We start from the raw sequence: 22,651 nt of genomic DNA on the forward strand, positions 1-22,651 counted from the left end.
TTGCACGTGAAGCTGTAGCTCAGTGGGCGGTCTCTACCAACCAGGATGAAAGGCATTTTTCTATTGGTCACCCTCAATTAAAGTGATAAGTTGGCCATGCCCACTATGGTTTGGCCATGCCCACTATGGTAAAGCAAGAATGGCGAGCAACAGGTCGTTTACTGGGTAAGATAACTAATTTAATATCAAAAACGCAGTGACAAGTGAACTGAATGATTCTCTCTTCTTATGCTGTCCCATTTAAATACTTAACGTTGGCTAGACCAGTATGTAGTTAGTGTTACCGTTGACTAGATTTTATTAACGTTAGCCAACACTAGCAGCCAGAGCCACCATTAGTAACGTTTGCCATGTGGTCGATGTCCAGTGTTGCTAGCTGAGCTGACATTCATAATCACATTGGATTTTATCAGCGTAAAGGTTAAGAGGCACTATTTTCGATGTTCGTAGAGTTGGGCCTAGGTTCTGGGGTGAAAATATAGGCGTCCCGGGAGACGTCACGCCATTTGGAGCATAATTCTGAAAACTCTGGATCAAACATTGAGTTGATAGATTATTTAGCACAAGTGCATTGAGTCTGTTAACGAAACTGCATGTCTCTAGAACTCCAAAAGTTACATAGTACCTTTAAGTAAAGAAATAACAGTGATTGTAATTTGTGATCAATTAATTGAATTTTGATTTAGTCAAAAACTGAGTTCACAGTTAAAATATATATGCTTCTGAATTTTATGTATTTGTTACATCAGCTAATTTTGTTTTTAAATGTTGTTTCTCTTTGCAGGACTACACAATGGCAGATTTTGCATAGGTCTGTGGATAGACTTGGTTGCATTGCTAATAGGCATCCCATTGACTTTGAATATCTCCAATTTGTTTGCTGTCAGGAGTTACAGTTTGTTCGAGCTGGAGCATCATATATAGACATACCCCAGGGTGTGGTGGATGCTCTAGAACAGTTAAATGAAGTTATTGCCAATTATCTTTCAAAGTGTGGGGCATCCCAGACTAAACATACAAAAAGAAACTCTCCAAGATTTGCTCAGCATGCACTAACCTCTGGCCTCTTTGGCTGAAGTGCATGGCATTTCAAGATCAACCTTATACAGGTTAATGAAAGAGGAAAGTCTGTCTGTTAGGAGCAACTATTCTGATCTTTCTGATCATGAACTTGATCAGAAGGTTAGATCTATAAAGGGAAGAACACCTCATGCGGGAAACAAGCTGGTGAAAGGGTCTCTGCAAGCAATGGGACATCGAGTTACATGGAGAAGAGTAAAACTGTCTTTGCAACGTGTGGATGGTGCAGGAGATTAATATTAATACACGGCAATGATGCATAAAATTGATCAAAATTGACAGTAAAGACATTTATAATGTTAAAAATATTTATATTTTAAATTGTCAAAGTATTTCACAATATTACTGTTTTTGCTATATTTTGGATCAAAGAAATGCAGAAGAGACTGATCATCATATTTTTATGTGTGAATACTGGCTTTTTTTATAGGTACAACATAGTGATTGTTGGGGTTGTTGATGGCTTTTCAAGGAAGGTACATATCTATTAATCAACCCTTCACCATTTCTCTTGTATATCTTGCATATCAATATTATGCTATTGTGTCCAACTCCTGAACAGATCTTTTACCTGGATGTTGCTGGGAATAACAAAGCCAAAACAGCTTTTTTCATGGATGGAGTAGAAAAAAAATGGATGGCCATCAAGGTATGCACATTATACAGAATGATTTCTCACAAATTCTTTACAAAAGTGGTCCCACTGATAATTAGGGATCTTATGACTCCAGTTTTAAACATTTCATAAGGTATCCAGAAAAAGAGCCACATTATGTTACAAACCTTTTCTTTCAAAGGAACATTGTTAATAAAAGATCTGTATAAGATCCTTTTCCATATAAACAATAAAACTTTGTTTTTACCCTTTTTACAGATTTACTGTGAGCATAAATATTGTGAAAAAAAAAGGTTTTTTGTAAGTTACTCTTTTTACAGATTACTCATAGTACCCAGTCATAATCAGGTACTAGACCTGCCCGTGCTATAAAGATTGTTTGAGCCGAGTTTGGTGATGTGACTATCGTGGATGTGCACATCGCAATATCGATGATAAAACAATACATCGGGCAGCCCTAGGTTGTAGATTTAAGGCTCTTGACTTGGAACCAACACACATAATACTTCTAATAATCAAAAACTGCTCTTTCTGACTGTTTTAGAGTACGAGCAGACCAAGGGGTTGAGAATGTAGACATTGCTCGGTGCATGTTTACTGTGCGAGGAACTGGCCGTGGCAGCTTTATTGCTGGCAAAAGCGTGCATAACCAGAGGTAATTAAATAGGAGAGCATGGTTAATGTATTTTTCTTATACACTTTTTTATTTTTTGCACTTTTTATTTTTTATGTAAACTTTTAAAATGCTTTGCCGTTAAATCAACACTTTACACTTTTCTCTACCTTAGGAGAGATGTTTGGACTGCTGTAACATAAAGTTACTACAATGTTCTCCACAGCTTGGAAGGGATTAATTGACCTGTCTAATGCTGTTCACCTATTCTGTGTGAGATATGTTTTCATCCCCAGAATACACACAGATTTGCAGCATTTCATTGAGATGTGGAACTGTCATCCTTTGCGAACGGAGGGAAATTTGTCACCGAATCAGCTTTGGAATATTGGGATGTTGCAAGCACCTGTGTCAGAGCCTGATTTTGCAGAGGTATGCATTACTTAAGATAGATAAAACATACTGCCTTATGGTACTTTGTAAGGTGATTGTTCTCGTAATCAATGCCTGTCACTCCCTCCCACCCAGATTTTGAAAGCAGAGGAATTATTCTTCCAGAATCCAGAGTGTTGACTCTGAACATGGAGTCATTGTCCCAGAGATACCTTGCCCCTTGTCACCTGAAGATTTTGCTACTTTACAAAATCAAGTGAACCCCAGCGTTGAGTCCACTTGTTTTGGCTATGACATCTACGTACAAGCATGTCAATTAACTTTCAATTTAATGTTATAAATATATAAAGCCTAGGCGTGTTCGCTCATGCTTTCTCTCGATCGCGATTTGAACTCTCTGTAGTGGACTGAGCTCTTTGTAGTGGAATGAGTTTTCTGTAGCGGACTGATTTATTGTTTGTTTACATTTATCACATTGTAAATAGCGCACATTATTCTTGTTGTTTTACTGGATCTAGTGGCTTTGGCTTTTATGTGAATAAAAATCCAGTAATTTTTCTCTTTCAAATATTGTTTGTCATGTTCTTCCACCTCACTTCACATCCAGCAACATATTAATATATAAATGTTACGGTATGTAATGGGGTGATGGAGTTCAGGACTAAACTTCCCATAAGTCTGTGGGGTAGCTTAATTACATCTGCACCTGCTATAAATAGTCACAGTAGTATAGCGTTCTTACATCTTGCTCCTCTATTGATGGTATAAACCAGCGTGCAATAAGATCAGGGGCTCGTTCTTCGTACGTTGCATATTTCATCCGAGATCAAATGACACATCCAAGATGATTTCATCGTGCTAATCATAATCCGGCTAATTGAGTTCTTCGAACACACCTGTTGTTTATGATTAGTATCGCTGGATTGAGTTATCTGAGATAACTGCGCGTTCACGCGCTGGCTTAAAAGGGGATATGTATCGATAGTAGAAACATTGATCAGCAACGCTGCTATTGGCTGCTCAGCGTGGCCAAAGAGCGCGCGCAGTTTTTCTCCTCAGCAGAGCAAGATAGTCGAAGTTTATTCGGAATTTTAATGTTTAATCAAATCGCCAGGGAACACCTCAAAGTCTGCAAAAGCCAGGAGAGAGGGCTGGCAAAAAGTAGCAGACAATTTAAATCCGTTAGAAGTGTCCATGTTATATGTTTTTTATCACTTATTAGCCTATATTTTTGTATTTTAATAATTGCATAATTATTTTGTTCATTGTAATGTCAGAGTCACCACACTAGAACATGGGAACAAATAAAAGTGAAGTACAAAATATTCTACATGGTATTTTTTTGTTATATTATAGTCTCTTCTCTTCTATAAAAGGCACTGTTAAATAAATGGTTGTCTGTTTATAATAGCAACCAAGAAAAAGGCTGAAAAAATAGAAAAGATCTTAGTAGCCTACACTGTAAAATATTTTGCTGCATTAAATTAAGGCTGTATAGTCATTTCAACTGTTAAATCTTGAGTAATGATGAATTGCTTTGACTTGTGAAAGTGAAAACTGATAAACTTATGTTAATGTAAAACTATTTATTGAAGAAGAGTCCAAAAAGAGTTATTGATCACATTTTTCCCAAGTGTAGTTCATTGTAATGATATTGTGTTTTCCTCTTTTGTGCACTTTTACATAATACACCAACACTTGTTAACTTAAGTGGACATTTTCTAACTTTTCAAAGGAAAGAAAGTATAAGACTTTGTAATGTCTTTTTGTTTCCATTGCACTGGACAGTGAATAAACCCTCTCAGATAACTGTCATATGGAGGAACTAGCCTACCTGCAAGTGCATAATAACTTTACTTAATTTATACTTGTATGCTTTATGGCTGCAGTATAAGTTGCAGGATTCCACATCTACAGAAAGGCCTACAGAATAGTCTGCACAGACAGAGGAGACATAGGCCTACAGGTGGGCGGTGTATAGCCAACTTTTCCTTTTTATTTCCTTTTCCTTTTTATTGAGGCATGTGTCTAATATCTCTTGTTGCAGGCACTTGACCACTGGCTTTTCTTTACAAAGAACAATTGAATTAAAACTCAAGGAACTAAGCATATTTGTCTTTTATTAAACATTTAATGAAAAGTGTTTTTTTGGCAATGTTGTGTAATATGGCACATGCAATAATGTCACAGGCCCTGTCAGGTGTGCAACCCTCAGACTTTTCAGACACTGAAATCTTCCCTTTAGATAGCCAAAGTTAATCTCATTGTGTGCCCTTGTCCTGGAGCTGCAACTGGTTTGGGTCAGGGAATGGGGTCATAAAACACCTGTCTGCAGGCAGGAACATGTCATAATCACCTATGAAATAATGCAGTTCTGTTAGGATCAGCATAAGTGTAATATAGCTTGATATTTAATTGTGGAACTTTCCTTACCACTTTTCAAATAATGTGCATAAATGTGAATCTCTGCAAATTCTTAAGTCATGCACAGATCCTGGCCATTTGCTTTCACATTTGTGATATGGAAGATTTGTCAACTGCCTTTTTTATTTGATATAATATTATTAATCTGGAATATTAAGAATCACAATAGTAATTGGGCTGCACATTTACATTGTGAACCCCCTTTCTGTTCACATAATCCCCTTCATTGAGGCCTTGATGGCAGTCTATAGTCTAGCATAAGCCTGAGTGACATATACTGTAATCAGCATGGCCATGATTGCATGATCTTCATTAAAAAAATATTTAAATAGTCTAATAAATAGTATAGTCGTCTAATAAATAATAAAATAAAAAAACTGCTTAAAAAACTGCTTTACAGCTTTGGGTCTAAAGTGGCTTGGAAATGTCAGAAAAAAAACCTAAAACTGTTTTTTAAACCTAAAAGCACCAGGCAAACTCCGAATGGCACGACAGACAGCACTTTCCATCAAGTTCTCCGCATCTCCAATAGTAGGCTATAAAGAAAAGAGCCACTCGCAAATAATCTTAGGGTACAGTTTGTTCTGTAGTTAAAGCCCGACTCCGACAAGTTGAAATCAAATGTGCCTTTCCAACAAATTATTATTATTTTTTAATATATATAATCTCAGAAAGTGCACTATCGCGCTGGACTTCCCGTATCATCTCCGTTTATGAGCCGCAGTCTAATCCTGTTGCTCGCGAGCAGGTTTAAGATTGCGCACCTGTTGCTATGACAGCAAGTCCGGGATGAGCTTCGAAGAACCAAACAATCCAAGATCACGCCAAATCGTCAACAATCAAATCCAGCTAACTGAGTTAGCGACGTACGAAGAACGAGCCCCAGGTAAATTGTGCTCAACCATTTTTAATAGTGATTGTTGAATTTAAATTTTGAGAGCAGTTTCAGTTTGAGCAAAGACGTTTTGTTGCATATGTAATTTGTGTGTTGGGTTATCTTAATTTAATTAAAGGTCGGTAGGAAATACTTAAATTATGGGTTTTTATTATGAGGAAGGTAGTGAACTATGTGGTGTAAAGAAAAGTGGTTTTATTTTGTTTCAGAATCCCGCTTGTATCACTGGTGATTGGCTTGGCAACACAGTCTTCAGAACTAATTAATGATGTGAGTGAATAATCAAAGGCACTAAGAATTGAGTTGTCGTATAAACATTTTGAAGATGGTGGTTTGCATGAAGATTTGTTTTCTAGGTCTCTTAAAGGAGAGCCATCCGGTTGGTTTTAATTCCTCTTTTATAGATCCTTTTATTTTAAAGGTATTTGATTGATTAAAGAATTTATTGATGTAAATGCTCAATTCAAGGTACTTACAATAAGCTTTTGTGTTGCAGGACTAGCACGACTATTGTTACTATATGTTACTGTGTTTTCTTTGTATTACGTGTATTAAGATTTATTTATTTTTCTTTCTTTTTGTTGTAGTTGTCCTACTTCTTGACTTAATGGTGGCTGCAGGGTCTTCTCCGTGGGTGTGACTGGCACTGGTGAGGTGGTGGGGATTTTTCTGTGGTCTCTGGTGATCGATATTTCCTTCTGAGTGCTGTGACTGCTGTGCTACATTTGGGTTTGGATTTCAATTAGTGGTTGTATATTTTCACACCAATAGTTATGCCCTGTTGGAGCCCTGTGGCATGTCAAGTGTTATTTTCTTTCTTACTTTAATTTGAATGAGGTTTGTCTCAGTGTTTTAGATATTTATTACTTTATGTGAAAGTTTGTATCTGTGACTTGTAATAAAACTGCTTGCATAAGCGATGAAGCCTACACTACAGTTTGTGGCCAGTTATTAGCCCCCTCTGATTTGGTGTGTTACACGTTACTTTCCCTAGTTTTAAAGTTCGTAACAGTATATGTATGAAAAAAGGGCCCCTGCTGTATGGTTTGTCTTAAATGTAATTTATTAAGTTGATTTTAATTTAAGTATATTGCCTTAATGAGAAAGAAAAGACAAATTATGCAATAAGTAACTTTATTTTTTTTATTAGAACTTGTTTGTGGCTCCCACAAGAAATTGGCTGATATATTATATTTTTTTTTTAAACGTACACCAAATACAAATTTATATTATTTCCCCTTACATGAATTTAAAGGGTTAGTTCACCCAAAAATGTCAATTCTGTTGTTGATTACTCACCCTCTTGTTGTTCCAAACCTGTAAGACTTTTGTTCATCTTCAGAACACAAATGAATGTTTTTATTGAAGTCTGAGATATTTCTGTCCCTCCATTGACGGCAACACAACTACCACTTTGACGTTTCAGAAAGACTGCAAAATATCCATATTCAAAATGAATATCCGAAATTTCATATCCCCAATTGAGTAGTTTTCTCCAAATTCATATGGATTAGTTTTTATCTCTATATTAACTTTTTGAGTAATCAATGACAGAATTTACATCTTTGGATGAACTACCCCTTTAAAAACTTTACAAAGAATAACGCAATTAAAGAGACTGCTTTGATATACATTACACTCGGTCAAAGCTTGCCCCATATGTAACAGCAGTTTGCATGAGTGTTTTGAAAGACTCGTAATCTACCATATGGACTACAGGAAATGTTATGGTATTGGTGCAAGCACTGACAATTGGGTAACATACAGTGAATGTCAGCTCAGCTAGCAACACTGGACATCGACTTATGTACTGGGTTGTATATAATAATTAACTCAAATGATATATAGGGAATTTGAATAATTAATCAGGAATATGATTAATATATCATATTACAGTTGCATTAAAATTACTGAAGATGAAAAATAGGTCAATTGTATATATTAATAACTCATCACAAGGCACTGTAATTTACTCATATTTCAATATTCTATTCTTCATATCAATTATTGTGATATCTTTTACTAGAAATTAATGTAAATCAAACGTGGTTCGTCCAGCAAACGGCCGTCAGATTAACTTATTAACTCTCAGTAACGCTATCACTTCTTATAATTCCAGGACAAATAGTTTCTGGCCATGAAACCATTCTCCTGTCCTTTTAAAATTTAGATTACTTAAAAGTAACAAATAAGCTTTGTAGCTAAGATCGACATTTCATTGACTCTGTAACATGAGCAACTTAGACAGACAATCTGGAGTATATGGAATTTAATAATTGAACTAATAATACATCAAACTACGATTTATACAGAGTAAATACACGTACGACAATATAGACAGTAAACTTTGTACAAGACATAACGGAATCCAAATGAGGGAGAGAGAGAGAGAGAATGAGTGAGAGAGGATGAATGAGAGAATAGGCGTGATCACAGAATCACGCGCTCAGTTATGCAAACTCACAGACAGTAACCCTTGTAAGACAACAACGAATCAAATCATAGACAAACTTTAAGCAGCATTTAAATCTCCATAGAGAATGATACTTGCATGGTTCTCTGTGTATGCGAAAGCGAGCGTGCGTGCAGCGTGCGTCGGTCTGGGCGTGTTCTCTCATGTCTCCGCGCGAAGTTTTGAAGGTTCAAAGAAAGCAATGTTTCAGAATTCGTCTTCCTCGTGTGGAGAGGCGAATAGGTGAATAAACTTAGTAATGAAAAGAAACGAAAACACGGAGATAAAAGCTCCCGAAGGAGCCATGAGAGTAAGAGTCAGAGTAAGATGGTAAGAGAGTCAAGAGTCCGAGTAAGAGAGGGAGGAACTTCCTGGGTCAGTCCTTATAGCTCGACTGGTTCACGCCTCTGTTCGCTTGAACAACCAATGAACGTCCGCGATCTGAAGCGGGAAAAAGTTCCTTTGTCTCTGGGGAAACACCCACTTCGAGTGAGTTATGGTACAGTCGAGTTCAGCAGTTTTATTCCAGCAAGTTGGTAATTCCAGAATAATACATTTTACTGTAATTTCCTATTTATGAATGTTTGATTCAAAGCAAAACGGTTAAGTAGATACCAAACACGACAGATAAAAGTATACAGAACACAAAGTTACATTTCTATGTAGAACTACACACATTTAAAGATTAACACACAATAAAATTGTGGATACTCCCATTTTTGATTATGGAAAACATCTAATGCACCAAAAAGAGATACATTCAATACCTTTAAAAGGTACTTTTTTTTCTTTCCTTACCAAAATACCAGCGAGAGCTGGCTTCCCTGTTTCTCCCAGATGAGGTCGTAAAGTTTTTATGACTTTGGGGAAGGGATGGGTTACCAACAGGGCTCTATTTGGGAACATTAATTAGGATGAACATTTCCAAATTATAAGTATCAACTTATTCTCCTCACATAACAAGGATTAACCATTTTATGCAAAGCAAACCTATTCAAGATACATATTATTAAGGACTTATATAAAGAGCATAAAGAAAAGTTCATTTGTGTGTGTGCTTAGGAATGTGGGCGTTTTGTTTCTCCTTTGAGGCTGCTCACGTGACTTTGGCATCCAATCCAATCCAATCCAATTTTATTTATATAGCACAATTTAAATAAACACATGGTTTCCAAAGTGCTGCACACAGAGATACAAATGCAATAATAATAAATAACAACCAGAAGCATAATAATACAATGGACTCAATAGATAAAGTAACAAAATGTAAAATTAAACAACAAATAAATATAAAATCCTTAAGATAAAATAAATGAATGAAGTCAACTTCCTACTAGGTGTTAAAAGCCAAGGAAAAGAGGTGGGTCTTTAGGTGGGATTTAAAAACAGACAGAGAGGAGGCCTGTCTGATGTGCTGAGGCAAACTGTTCCAAAGTTTTGGAGCTGCAACTGCGAAGGCACGATCCCCTCCGAGCTTCCGCTTTGTTTTAGGCTCTCTCAGGAGCAGCTGATCTGCTGACCTGAGAGACTGGGAAGGAGTATAAAATTGTACAAGCTCAGAGAGGTATAGCGGGGCAAGACCATTGCAGGATTTAAATACAAAAAGAAGAATTTTAAAGTTAATTCTAAAATAAATGGGCAACCAGTGGAGTGAGGCTAAAATGGTAAGAGGTAAGGCATGTCTCATCCTGTGTCGTAAATAATTTAAATCCAGCTAGGCTGGCGCCAGGCCAGGCATTTAGTTTAGAAAGAGTTGGGTTTATAATATATATTCAAAATCTACAAGCGTTGGGTTTGCATTGTTTTAGATTCAACGAACCGTGATTCATTAGTTCAGAACCCATGAATCGATGACCTGCATATCCGCTACAACCACACGGCAAACGTTACTAATGGTGGCCTTGGCTGCTAGTGTTGGCTAACGTTAATAAAATCTAGTCAACGGTAACACTAACTACAGACTGGTCTAGCCAACGTTAAGTATTTAAATGGGACAGCATAAGAAGAGAATCATTCAGTTCACTTGTCACTGCGTTTTTTATATTAAATTAGTTAACTTACCCAGTAAACGACCTGTTGCTCGCCATTCTCGCTTTGCTTCGCTTCTTTTATCTTCTCGGTGGCAGCAGCAGCGGCGGGAAACCTTAGTGGGCGTGGCCAACTTGTCACTTCAATCGAGGGTGACCTATAGAAAAATGCCTTTCATCCTGGTTGGTAGAGACCGCCCACTGAGCTACAGCTTCACGTGCAAACAAAACTTTTCAATTCGCAAAACTTTTCAACTTGCAAAACTTTTCAGCTTGCAACCTATTCACTTCGCAAGCAAAATATTTTGACCCGCAAAAAAGACAGCAGAAAATAGAGCAAAATGTGTGGGTTTGGGATGAAAAGTTCTCGAAGTGCACAAGGAAAAATAAAGGTTTTCAAAGATTTATATGCACTGCAAATAATTCTGTTCTCAACTTCTTTATTTTTGAGCCTTAAGAAGACTTTTTTTGCAATATATATTTTTTTTAATTAGAAAATAATTAGTTTTACTCTCAAACACAATATGTTTGTTTGAATAAAAAAGACACAAAAGAAACTCCATAGGGTTCTGGCTCTTCTCAGTTTGTGGAGGAAGTAGAGACGCTGCTATGCTTTCTTGGCCAGTGCTGCAGTGTTGTCAGTCCAGGAGAGGTCCTCTGTGATGTGCAAATCCAGGAAGTTGATATTTCTTACTCTCTCCACAGTCGCACCATTGATGGTCAGAGGAGCATACTGAGTGCGCAATCTCCTGAAGTCAACAACAATTTCCTACATCTTCTCCACATTCAGAGAGAGATTGTTATGACTGCACCTGCGTGCGTCGGTCTGGGTGTGTTCTCTCATGTCTCCTTGCGAAGTTTTGAAGGTTCAAAGAAAGCAGTGTTTCAGAATTCGTCTTCCTCGTGTGGAGAGGCGAATAGGTGAATAAACTTAGTAATGAAAAGAAACGAAAACACGGAGATAAAAGCTCCCGAAGGAGCCATGAGAGTAAGAGTCAGAGTAAGATGGTAAGAGAGTCAAGAGTCCGAGTAAGAGAGGGAGGAACTTCCTGGGTCAGTCCTTATAGCTCGACTGGTTCACGCCTCTGTTCGCGTGAACAACCAATGAATGTCCGCGATCTGAAGCGGGAAAAAGTTCCTTTGTCTCTGGGGAAACACCCACTTCGAGTGAGTTATGGTACAGTCGAGTTCAGCAGTTTTATTCCAGCAAGTTGGTAATTCCAGAATAATACATTTTACTGTAATTTCCTATTTATGAATGTTTCATTCAAAGAGAAACGGTTAAGTAGATACCAAACACGACAGATAAAAGTATACAGAACACAAAGTTACATTTCTATGTAGAACTACACACATTTAAAGATTAACACACGATAAAATTGTGGATACTCCCATTTTTGATTATGGAAAACATCTAATGCACCAAAAAGAGATACATTCAATACCTTTAAAAGGTACTTTTTTTTCTTTCCTTACAAAAATCCCAGCGAGAGCTGGCTTCCCTGCCAATCATGTATTTATTTAACTTATATTATCTGTCATAAGTCTCATCTCGAGAGTTTAGCTCCATGTAGCCTATCATAAAAATATAATAACGGGAGATATTATCAATCATTCTAAATGTGATGCATATGTGCATATACACGTATATATAAATTGATCTCTGTGTGATTAATTTTGAGTCTTGATAAATTAATTCATTATGATCAATGTATCACTTATTCTATAGTAAAACATAGATGCTTTTGAATTTGAATATTTAACAAAGTATGCAAACAAACAGCCAATTTTATTGTGTTGGTTTTGTGATCGCGCTAGTTCCAGTGAATTATTTCTTAGTTTTATGATAACTTCTCTTTGTTTCTGAAATGATGGGGTTTCGTGACATTGTTCCTGAGAGGCGTGTAAAGGGCGGTTTTTAGTGACGCGCAGCGGAGCTTCAGGACCGACAGTGGAAACCCTGCGCTATTCTGGCCTCGGTGCTACTGGCCCAAGGCTATTAGCCCTGCCCGGCCTGTTTTAAGCCCTGGCTCGCATTGGCCTGACAGTAGAAATGCGGCTAGTGAAGTGGTCTGAGGCTCCGAGGTGGGGTAGAGGTAAGGCCTTGTAAGCTCCTTTCTGGGTGGTGTAAACAAAGTCCAGAGTGTTGTTTCCCTGTGTTGGAAAGTATATGTGTTGGTGTATTTTTGGGAACACACTCTTTAAGTCTGCATGTTTGAAATCCCCAGCTAAGATGAGAAAAGCATTAGGATGGGCTGTCTGCTACTCACTGATGTGCTGGTACAGTTCATTTAGTGCCTTGCTCCTGTTGCCGTTGTTGGAACTGGGAGGGATGTAGCACTATGGCTGTATATTTTCTCAGTAGATAGAATGGCCAGAACATAATAATCATAAACTCCACAGGGGAGAGCAGTGTTTGCATACCACAAAATAATCATGGCACCACGCATTATTTATGTAAACACAAAGCCCGCCGCCATGGGTCTTACCTCCTTTGATGAGAACTCTGTCCACTCGATAGCATGTTAGCTGGTCGAGCTGAATAGCGCTGTCCGGTATGCTGTTGCTGAGCCATGTTTCCGTGAACACAAAAATACAAGTCTTTTACAGTCCACTGTGTTGAGTGTAGTAATTGGATGTAGTCCAGTTCATTGTCAACAGAGCGTATGTTCACCAGTACGATGGTGAGGATGGCTGGCTTGCGTGGGTTAGCCATTAGCCTAGCCCGCATACCTCCACATTTACCCCTCTTCTGCTTCCTCTCAAGCCGCTTGTGGTGTCTACGCTGAGGGTGAGATGCACTAGTGGGGGTCGGTGATGGTGTAGGCCTCCAGAGCAGACTGAGATCCCTCAGTTCTTCATCATGCATGGAGTTTAACTCTAAAAATGTGGTTCTGCTGACATCAAGCAGAAACTCATGAATGTATAGGTTTTATGTTCCACATAAGAAAGTAAGTCACACACGTTTGGAATTACATAAGGGTGATTAAATGATGACAGAATTTAAAAGTTTTTGTTGAACTATCCCTTTCAAAATTCAGACTGAGATCAGTTCTTTCAGATGGAAAAACTACAAAGTCATACAAACACATCAGACTAACAATGTTTTGCTTAAATATAGACAAAACAATAAATAAATAAACATTGGAGGAATACTGGTCCACTCTTCTTTGCAGAATCATTTTAATTCAGCTACATTAGAGGGTTTTCGAGCATGAAGTGACACTTTTGTGGCATAAGGCCACAAAATATTTGCCCAAAATTATTGGGGATAATCAAGATATTTTTTGGCAAATGTGAGACAAGCCTTTGTGTTGTGCCTGGAAACTCTCCCATGGATTCCGTTTTTGCCCAGTCCCTTTCTTGTTGAATCATGGACACTGACCTAATTGAGGCAAGTGAGGCCTGCAGTTCTTTAGTTGTTGTTTGTTTTAATGACGTCCTGGATGAGTCTTCGTTGTGCTCTTGGAGTAATTTTGGTAGGCCGGCCACTCCTGGGAAGGTTCACCACTGTTCCAAGTTCCCTTATCAAAAGCTACTCTCGATGCTGCGCTCAATAGCGCTAATGAGAACATTCTTTGTTCGACCGGTTGTGAAGCACGTGTGTCAAACACGCCAAGAATTGGCTTAAATAACCTTGGTAGGTGACATCACATATTACACGCACCTGAAGGTTATTAATAGACGTGACACAGAAACACCCTCAGTTTTTTTTGTCTTCAAGGACCGCATTGTGTGTGTGTGTGTGTGTGTGTGTTAGAGTCGAGTAAATTAGAAAATAGATAGAAAGAAAAAAAGGGGGAAAATATAAATAAAACACTGCGTTGCAGTATATATTAATTCCTCTTAATATTAAAAGAGGAAAAAAAAGAGAGAATGACAGAATCAAATAAGAGATGCGTGCCTCCGTGTCAGAGGCTCATCTCAGAGAATGATCCTCACAGATTCTGTTTTGAGTGTTTGGGGGAAGAGCACACTGCCCTCGGGCTCGAGGGAGAATGCGAGCACTGTGACATGTTATCTATTAAAGTGCTTCGCGCGCGGCTCGCGTTTTTCAAAAATTACAAGCCGGCAGATTCTCCCTCATTAAGATCCTGGGGGTCGCGTGCCGATCTGGCCGAGGCGCGTGGCATGACTCCGCCCCATTCTCTCGCGCTCTCGCCAGATCATGAAGCCCTCGCGTCCTTTTCTCAAGCGCGCCCCGGCGCTTCTTCTGAACGGCCCGAGGAGACTTCATCTGTTGCCTCTGTCAAGATGGAAAGTGCCACCTCAGAGTGCTCCTCCCGCAGTGATAAAGCGTATGAGGAGCTACTCGAGGTGGTAACTCGTGCAGTCGATCGTTTAAAGCTAGACTGGCCACAGGAGCAAGAGACCCCCAAACGCTCAAAATTAGATGACAGATTTCTGTCGGGTGGCCAAGGGGAGGGGCCTCAGCGACGGTCTCTCCCCTTTTTCGGTGATCTCCACGATGAGCTAGTACGGTTGTGGAGTAAGCCATATTCGTCCCGTGTCTTCGTGTCGTCGACATCGATTTATTCGACTATCATTGATTCAAAGCCACGGGGTATATGATGATGCCCCAGGTGGAAGAGACACTTGCGGGCTATCTCTCCCCTGGGACTTCATCGTCCCTTAAGAAGCCTATGCTCCCCACCATGCCGTGCAGAATGACATCTTCGCTGGTGGGGAAAGCTTTTCAGGCCGCGGGTCAGGCTGGTGCTGCCCTGCACACCATGGCGGTTCTTCAGGCGTACCAGGCTGACCTGCTAAAAGACTTGAGCACAGGCGGGTCCATTGATGAAGAGGCGTTTTTAGAACCTCGCCGAGCCACAGATCTGTCTCTGCGCGCGACTAAGCAGACGGCCTGTGCCATCGGCCGTTCTATGGCTGCTATGGTCTCCACGGAGAGACATCTGTGGCTGAACCTCATGGGCATCAAGGAGAGGGATCGAGAAACTTCCGGTGAGACGCGCAGCGAGATGGTCGCTTTACACTGAGCTCCTGCCAAAAGCCCTTTGACTGGTGGCTTAACTGCTTGTTTCCTGCAATAAGGTCGTTCATATAATATATTGGATAGTTTTGAAACTAATATCGTGAAATGGCGTCAAAGAAAAGTGCAAGTTCGCCTGCAAAACAAGACGCGGGCAAGTGATTCAAAGCTAGCCTTAGCCCAGGAACCTTGCTAGCTAGTTTACTCCCTGAGGAATTCTCCTTGCTAATCAAGCAGACGGTAGAGGCGGAAAGGGAGACACTACTGGACCTTGTAACCGAAATGCTGAGTGAGACTTTGACTAAAGCACTAACTACGGTGGAAAGTCAAATAGCTGAAAACGGGATGCTATTGAGATCACTGAATAGCCACATCAACACGCACGCCAAAAATATGGAAAAGGTGTCCGCTAAAGTAGATACAATGCAAGGAGTGCTTCGCCTGACTAAAAAGGATACCAACCACTGTCTCACAGAGCTGGACACCCTCAGAAGGAAAGTCACCGAGATGGAAGATAGGTCAAGAAGGAACAATGTAAGATTAATAAACCTACCAACTGGTGCAGAAGGAGAAGATCCAGTCGGATTTCTTTGTAAAATGCTACCTCAGTGGATCCCGACAATGGCCGGAAAATCCATAGAAATTGACAGAGCCCACCGAATCTTCTCTGCTAACCTCTCCAGGCCGTCTACAATGATCTTCAGAGTGCTCCGTTACCGCGATCGTCAAGCCATACTGCCGGGAGCTCGTAATAGTAAACCTAAACTTTCAGACAACACTCAGCTTGAATTCTACGCTGACTACAGTGCCGAGACAGTACAGAGAAGAAACAAATACAAAACGATCCAAGCCCAATTGGGACAGAAAGGCATCGACTCGTTTTTGATCTACCCAGCCATCCTGAAACTCACGTACAAGGGGGATAAATTATCGTTTGATTCTGCAGAAGAGGCTGAAATGTTCTTCATGGGAAAAGACGCCACTTCAACTCAACCGAATGGCAATAACATCAGGTCTACTGCTAGAGAATCCTTGCACTTCACAGACATGGAATGACTACAAACAGGTCAACATGCGTAGGCATATGATGCTTGAGCTAAAACTTTTTCTATTTGATTTATGATGACGCTAATATGTACGTTTAGTTTGATTTATTTATTTTTTCTCAGTATGCAGTGTTTTCTCATCCCACATGGGGGTTGCTAAATAGTAGCCTGTGGACTGGGTGTAATGTTAAAACAGTTTACCTAACAGCGCGGTTATCTTCCGTTTTGTATTTTCCTTTATCTTTTGAACCAAGGTTATTCCTAAAAATGTGTTTCAGTTATGGAAACAGTGGAAGCGGTCCCAGTTGGGGGCTAATAGGCATAGGTTCATTGTTAGACATCGCTTCTTGGTTCTCACAGATGACAATATGGGGGAGGGGGGCCGGGGAGTTCAGGGATTTTTTTTCCACATGGGATTGATATGTTTTAGCACAGGCAAGTGTTTCATGACCGTAGATTCTCTTATCTCATTATACACTTTGGCAATTTACTTTAACCTTATCAAACACAGATTGTTTTTGGCATACCTCAATAGGGACAATGGATAGATACAATGTTATGTCATTTAATGTGAGAGGGCTCAACTCTACATTCAAAAGGTCCAAGGTCTTAGATTTCCTTCATCGTAAAAATGCTGATATAGCATTATTGCAAGAAACTCACTTTAAACCTAATGATACTTTAAGACTACAAAACAGGAGATGGTAGCTGCCTCATTAGATGGCAGTAGCACCAAGGGGGTAGCTGTGTTAATGAGACGTAATCTGACTATAAACGTAATTAAAGTAAGCTCAGATGCTTCAGGAAGGCTAGCATTCTGTTGTACCTCCATTGAAGGAAGGAAAGTAGCCTTTATTATTATTTATGCCCCAGCCGTCTTTGACTATGCATTTTTTCAGAACATTACGAAAGAATTGTTAACTTTGGATGAGTACCACCTGGTTATTGGTGCAGACATGAATACAGTTTTTGACAATACCCTAGACAGGTCTGCTGCTGTCGCTACTCACATTCAGATAACTTCTAAGGCTTTAGGAAATTTAGCAACGGACCTTAATTTGGTGGATCTTTGGAGACTACATAATCCTTCATCAAGAGATTACACATTCTACTCTCCAAGCCATAAGTCTTTTTCTAGGATAGACTACCTACTTATCTCTAGTGAATTGGTTTCTGCATCTTCCTCAATAAATCTTCTTTCTAGGCATATTTCAGATCATAACCCTATTGAAGCAACATTTAGTTTTGGAGATATCAGAAACAATAAGTCTTCTAGGTGGAGGTTTAATTCCTCATTACTACAGAATGAAAGCTTCCTTAATCAACTAAAACTTGAACTTAACGAATTCATAGACATTAAAGGGACTGTAAGTAGGAATTACTCCCATCTAGTGGTGATATTGTATTTTACATTCAAACTAGTTTTGCTCTCCAGCGCCTCGCTTTTTCAATGCGCGTTGCATCTACGGTAGGCGATATGTACCAAAAAGCTTTGACAGGATGTCTTCTAATAGCACTTCGTTTTGGCGACGATGTTTTCTTCTCCTGTGGCGCGGCATATGTATGGTCCATAATAAGAATGCAATCCAGACTTTTAAACTTGCCGGTGCAGTATCAAGCGCCTCTCACTGCTCTGCACCTGCGTTTCTGGCTCTGACCGAAAACGCGTTGTGGAAACGCGTTGGCTTAGTACTTTTTGTCCCTCTCTGCTATTATAGTTTTGCAAGATGGCGGAACTACATGGAAGCCTCCGTAGACCTACCCGTCCCATGTATATAAAGATAATAAATTCTTCATTTACGAGGATTAGTTTAAACATTGGCATAGGTATTTGTACACCATTGAGGGCATATTTATGAATAAAAATATTGATTTTAGATAATAAAATACCTAAAAAGTTATTTATTGTCCCTTTAATAAGGGCAGTCTAGAGAACCCAATGTTCTTATGGGCCTCCATAAAGGGATTCCTCAGGAACAATGCAATTAGATTTTCATCTCAATACAAACATAATAGACTACGTCAGATTTCAGATTTAGAACAAAAATGCGAACGAATAGAAGGCCAACTTAAAAGGAATTATAGTAAAGACATGGAATCTCAATTGAAGACACATCAATCTGAACTAAACAATCTGTTACGACATAGAGTAGAGTATTTAATGCATATTACTAAGCACAAATATTATTCACAAGGTAGCCGTCCAAGTCATCTTCTTGCCCTAACTCTGAAACGTCAGGAGAAGAGCCGAACAATAGCGTGCATCAAAAAAGATCAAGGAGAAACGGTGACAACTACTCTAGATATAAATGAGTAATTCGCATAATTTTTTGCAAAACTGTACTCTAGCGACTGTCAGCCCTCTTAGAATGATTATACAAATTTCTTTAACAACCTGAATCTTCCTACTCTTTCCATAGAGGATGGAGACCATCTTGACTTGCCTATCTCACTTGAGGAATTACAACTAGCGCTAAAAAGTATGAAGAGAGGGCGCTCCCCAGGCCTTGATGGTTTGCCGGTTGAGCTTTATTCAGTTTTGTGGGAGACTTTAGGTCCTTTTTGGCTGGATTCTATAAACTTTGCTATTGAACAAGGGCATTTCCACCAAAGACCCTAACACTGCTCTTATTTCAGTTATCCCCAAACTGGACAAAGACCCTTCTGACTGTGCAAGCTACCGGCCAATATCACTTATTAATGCCGACCTCAAATTTTATTCCCGTGTATTAGCCCGCAGACTAGAGTCAGTATTGCCAGATTTAATACATCCTGACCAAACAGGATTTATGAAGGGCCGTTTGGCTGCAGACAACATTAGGCAACTAATTCACATTTTATAACCCGAATTCCGGAAAAGTTGGGACGTTTTTTAAATTTTAATAAAATGAAAACTAAAAGACTTTCAAATCACATGAGCCAATATTTTATTCACAATAGAACATAGATAACATAACAAATGTTTAAACTGAGAAAGTTTAAAATTTTATGCACAAAATGAGCTCATTTCAATTTTGATTTCTGCTACAGGTCTCAAAATAGTTGGGACGGGGCATGTTTACCATGGTGTAGCATCTCCTTTTCTTTTCAAAACAGTTTGAAGATGTCTGGGCATTGAGGCTATGAGTTACTGGAGTTTTGCTGTTGGAATTTGGTCCCATTCTTGCCTTATATAGATTTCCAGCTGCTGAAGAGTTCGTGGTCGTCTTTGACGTATTTTTCGTTTAATGATGCGCCAAATGTTCTCTATAGGTGAAAGATCTGGACTGCAGGCAGGCCAGGTTAGCACCCGGACTCTTCTACGACGAAGCAATGCTGTTGTTGTAGCTGCAGTATGTGGTTTTGCATTGTCCTGCTGAAATAAACAAGGCCTTCCCTGAAATAGACGTTGTTTGGAGGGAAGCATATGTTGCTCTAAAACCTTTATATACCTTTCAGCATTCACAGAGCCTTCCAAAACATGCAAGCTGCCCATACCGTATGCACTTATGCACCCCCATACCATCAGAGATGCTGGCTTTTGAACTGAACGCTGATAACATGCTGGAAGGTCTCACTCCTCTTTAGCCCGGAGGACACGGCGTCCGTGATTTCCAACAAGAATGTCAAATTTGTACTCGTCTGACCATGAAACACTATTCCACTTTGAAATAGTCCATTTTAAATGAGCCTTGGCCCACAGGACACGACGGCGCTTCTGGACCATGTTCACATATGGCTTCCTTTTTGCATGATAGAGCTTTAGTTGGCATCTGCTGATGGCACGGCGGATTGTGTTTACCGACAGTGGTTTCTGAAAGTATCCCTGGGCCCATTTAGTAATGTCATTGACACAATCATGCCGATGAGTGATGCAGTGTCGTCTGAGAGCCCGAAGACCATGGGCATCCAATAAAGGTCTCCGGCCTTGTCCCTTACGCACAGAGATTTCTCCAGTTTCTCTGAATCTTTTGATGATGTTATGCACTGTAGATGATGAGATTTGCAAAGCCTTTACAATTTGACGTTGAGGAACATTGTTTTTAAAGTTTTCCACAATTTTTTTACGCAGTCTTTCACATATTGGAGAGCCTCTGCCCATCTTTACTTCTGAGAGACTCTGCTTCTCTAAGACAAAGCTTTTATAGCTAATCATGTTACAGACCTGATATCAATTAACTTAATTAATCACTAGATGTTCTCCCAGCTGAATCTTTTCAAAACTGCTTGCTTTTTTAGCCATTTGTTGCCCCCGTGCCAACTTTTTTTGAGACTTGTAGCAGGCATTAAATTTTAAATGAGCTAATTAAGTGGATAAAAGTGTAAAATTTCTCAGTTTAAACATTTGCTACGTTATCTATGTTCTATTGTGAATAAAATATTGGCTCATGTGATTTGAAATTCCTTTAGTTTTCATTTTATTAAAATTTAAAAAACTTCCCAACTTTTCCGGAATTCGGGTTGTAGGTGAAGCGCAGAAAATCCCATATTCTTGTGGCATTCTCTTTCTTGATGCAGAGAAGGCCTTTGATAGGCTTGAGTGGCAGTACTTATGGCGTGTCCTTAAAGAATTTAAGTTTGGTCCTAAGTTTATTAAAATGATTCAGGTGCTGTACGCGAACCCTTCTGCTAGAGTCTGTATAGGAGCTGTCATTTCAAATTTGTTTACTATACACTGTGGTACAAGACAGGGCTGTCCTCTGTCCCCTTTAATCTTTACATACTGTAGAAACTCTAGCGCAGTATATTCGTAATAATATTACTATTTCTCCTATTCACATTGGCACTTCTACTCACAAAGTGTCAATGTATGCAGATGATACATTCCCAACACTATTAAAATATTACATTTGTTTGGTGCACTATCCGGTTTTAAAATTAATCTCTCTAAATCTGCTTTGATGTTAGTTAACAGGGATAGAAGTCAGTTAGTTTTACCTACTAATATTGCAATTGCCAAAGAGGTCAAATATCTAGGAGTGTTAATTCAAACATCTATTACAACCATAAGTAAATTAAACTACACAAATGTTTTGAAGAAGGTTGAGGAGGATACAAAAAGATGTACTGCTCTCCCTGCATCTGTCCCGTCTCGCATAGCAGTAGTGAAAATGAATATTTTACCATTCATTAATTTTATCTCCTCTAGGCTACCTCCGCCGAAGGATTACTGGTCCAAGGTTGACTCGCTACTCAAGAAATATATATGGAATGGGATGCGACCACATATTAAACCGACCACACTACAGCATAACAGACTAGAAGGAGGCTGGGCACTCCCCAACTTTAAATACTATCACTGGTCATTTATCTTGCGTCCAATGAAGCAGTGGTTGGATCCAAATTCTATATCACCATGGAAGACAATAGAACAAGACATAATTGCTCCTATTAGGCTTAGGGATTTTCTATTTTCTGGTCTCTCCATTAACCATTGTACATTGAGGTATGGCCCAGTATTGACATACATGCTTCAGATCATTAGACAAGTTGAGAGATTAGTGTCTGAGCAACACATCACGTTTTGATTGACGGGGTTTCTGTGGGAAAGCACCCTCTAGTCACCCGCTTCATTCGTGGGGCTAAGCGGTTGAGGTCACCCACTAGATCTACGGTCCCTTCATGGGATTTAGCCATAGTGCTCGAAGGGTTGGCTGGCCCCCCATTCGAACCATTAGAATCAGCGCCTGACAGGCTTCTGGCTCTAAAAATGTTTTTTCTCATGGCCATTACCTCTCTAAAGAGAATTGGGGATTTACAGGCTTTGTCAGTCCTGCCATCCTGCTTAGATTTTGCCCCTGGGCGAGTTAAAGTTATTTTGCATCCTCACCCTAATTATCTTCCGTAAGTTCCTTTCTCGACCATACCTCCGGTCATTCTCGAAGCATTCTGTCCTCCGCCATTCACGACACCGGAGCAGGAAAGACTTCACTTACTGTGTCCAGTACGTGCTCTTCAGATTTACATCTACCGCACTAGCCAGTGGCATAAGTCAGAGCAACTTTTCATATGCCATGGGGGCTGCAACCGGGGGGCGGCTGCCACCAGGCAAACAATTTCACATTGGGTGAGGGATGCTATTGCCCTAGCCTATGAGGCGCGTGATCAAACTTCGCCTCTAGGAGTTAGGGCTCAT

At 39.6% G+C, this 22,651-nt stretch overlaps 1 protein-coding gene across 1 annotated transcript in view; it reads right to left on the minus strand.

Moving 5' to 3' along the window:
- The window catches only part of LOC132101402 (leucine zipper protein 2), a 154,655-nt gene that overhangs the window by 53,959 nt on the left and 78,045 nt on the right, over nucleotides 1-22,651 (minus strand). The gene's annotated exons all lie outside the window — the stretch shown is intronic.

The sequence above is a fragment of the Carassius carassius genome, chromosome 23, assembly GCF_963082965.1.
Source record: "Carassius carassius chromosome 23, fCarCar2.1, whole genome shotgun sequence".
In the NCBI taxonomy this organism is placed as follows: Eukaryota; Metazoa; Chordata; class Actinopteri; order Cypriniformes; family Cyprinidae; genus Carassius; species Carassius carassius.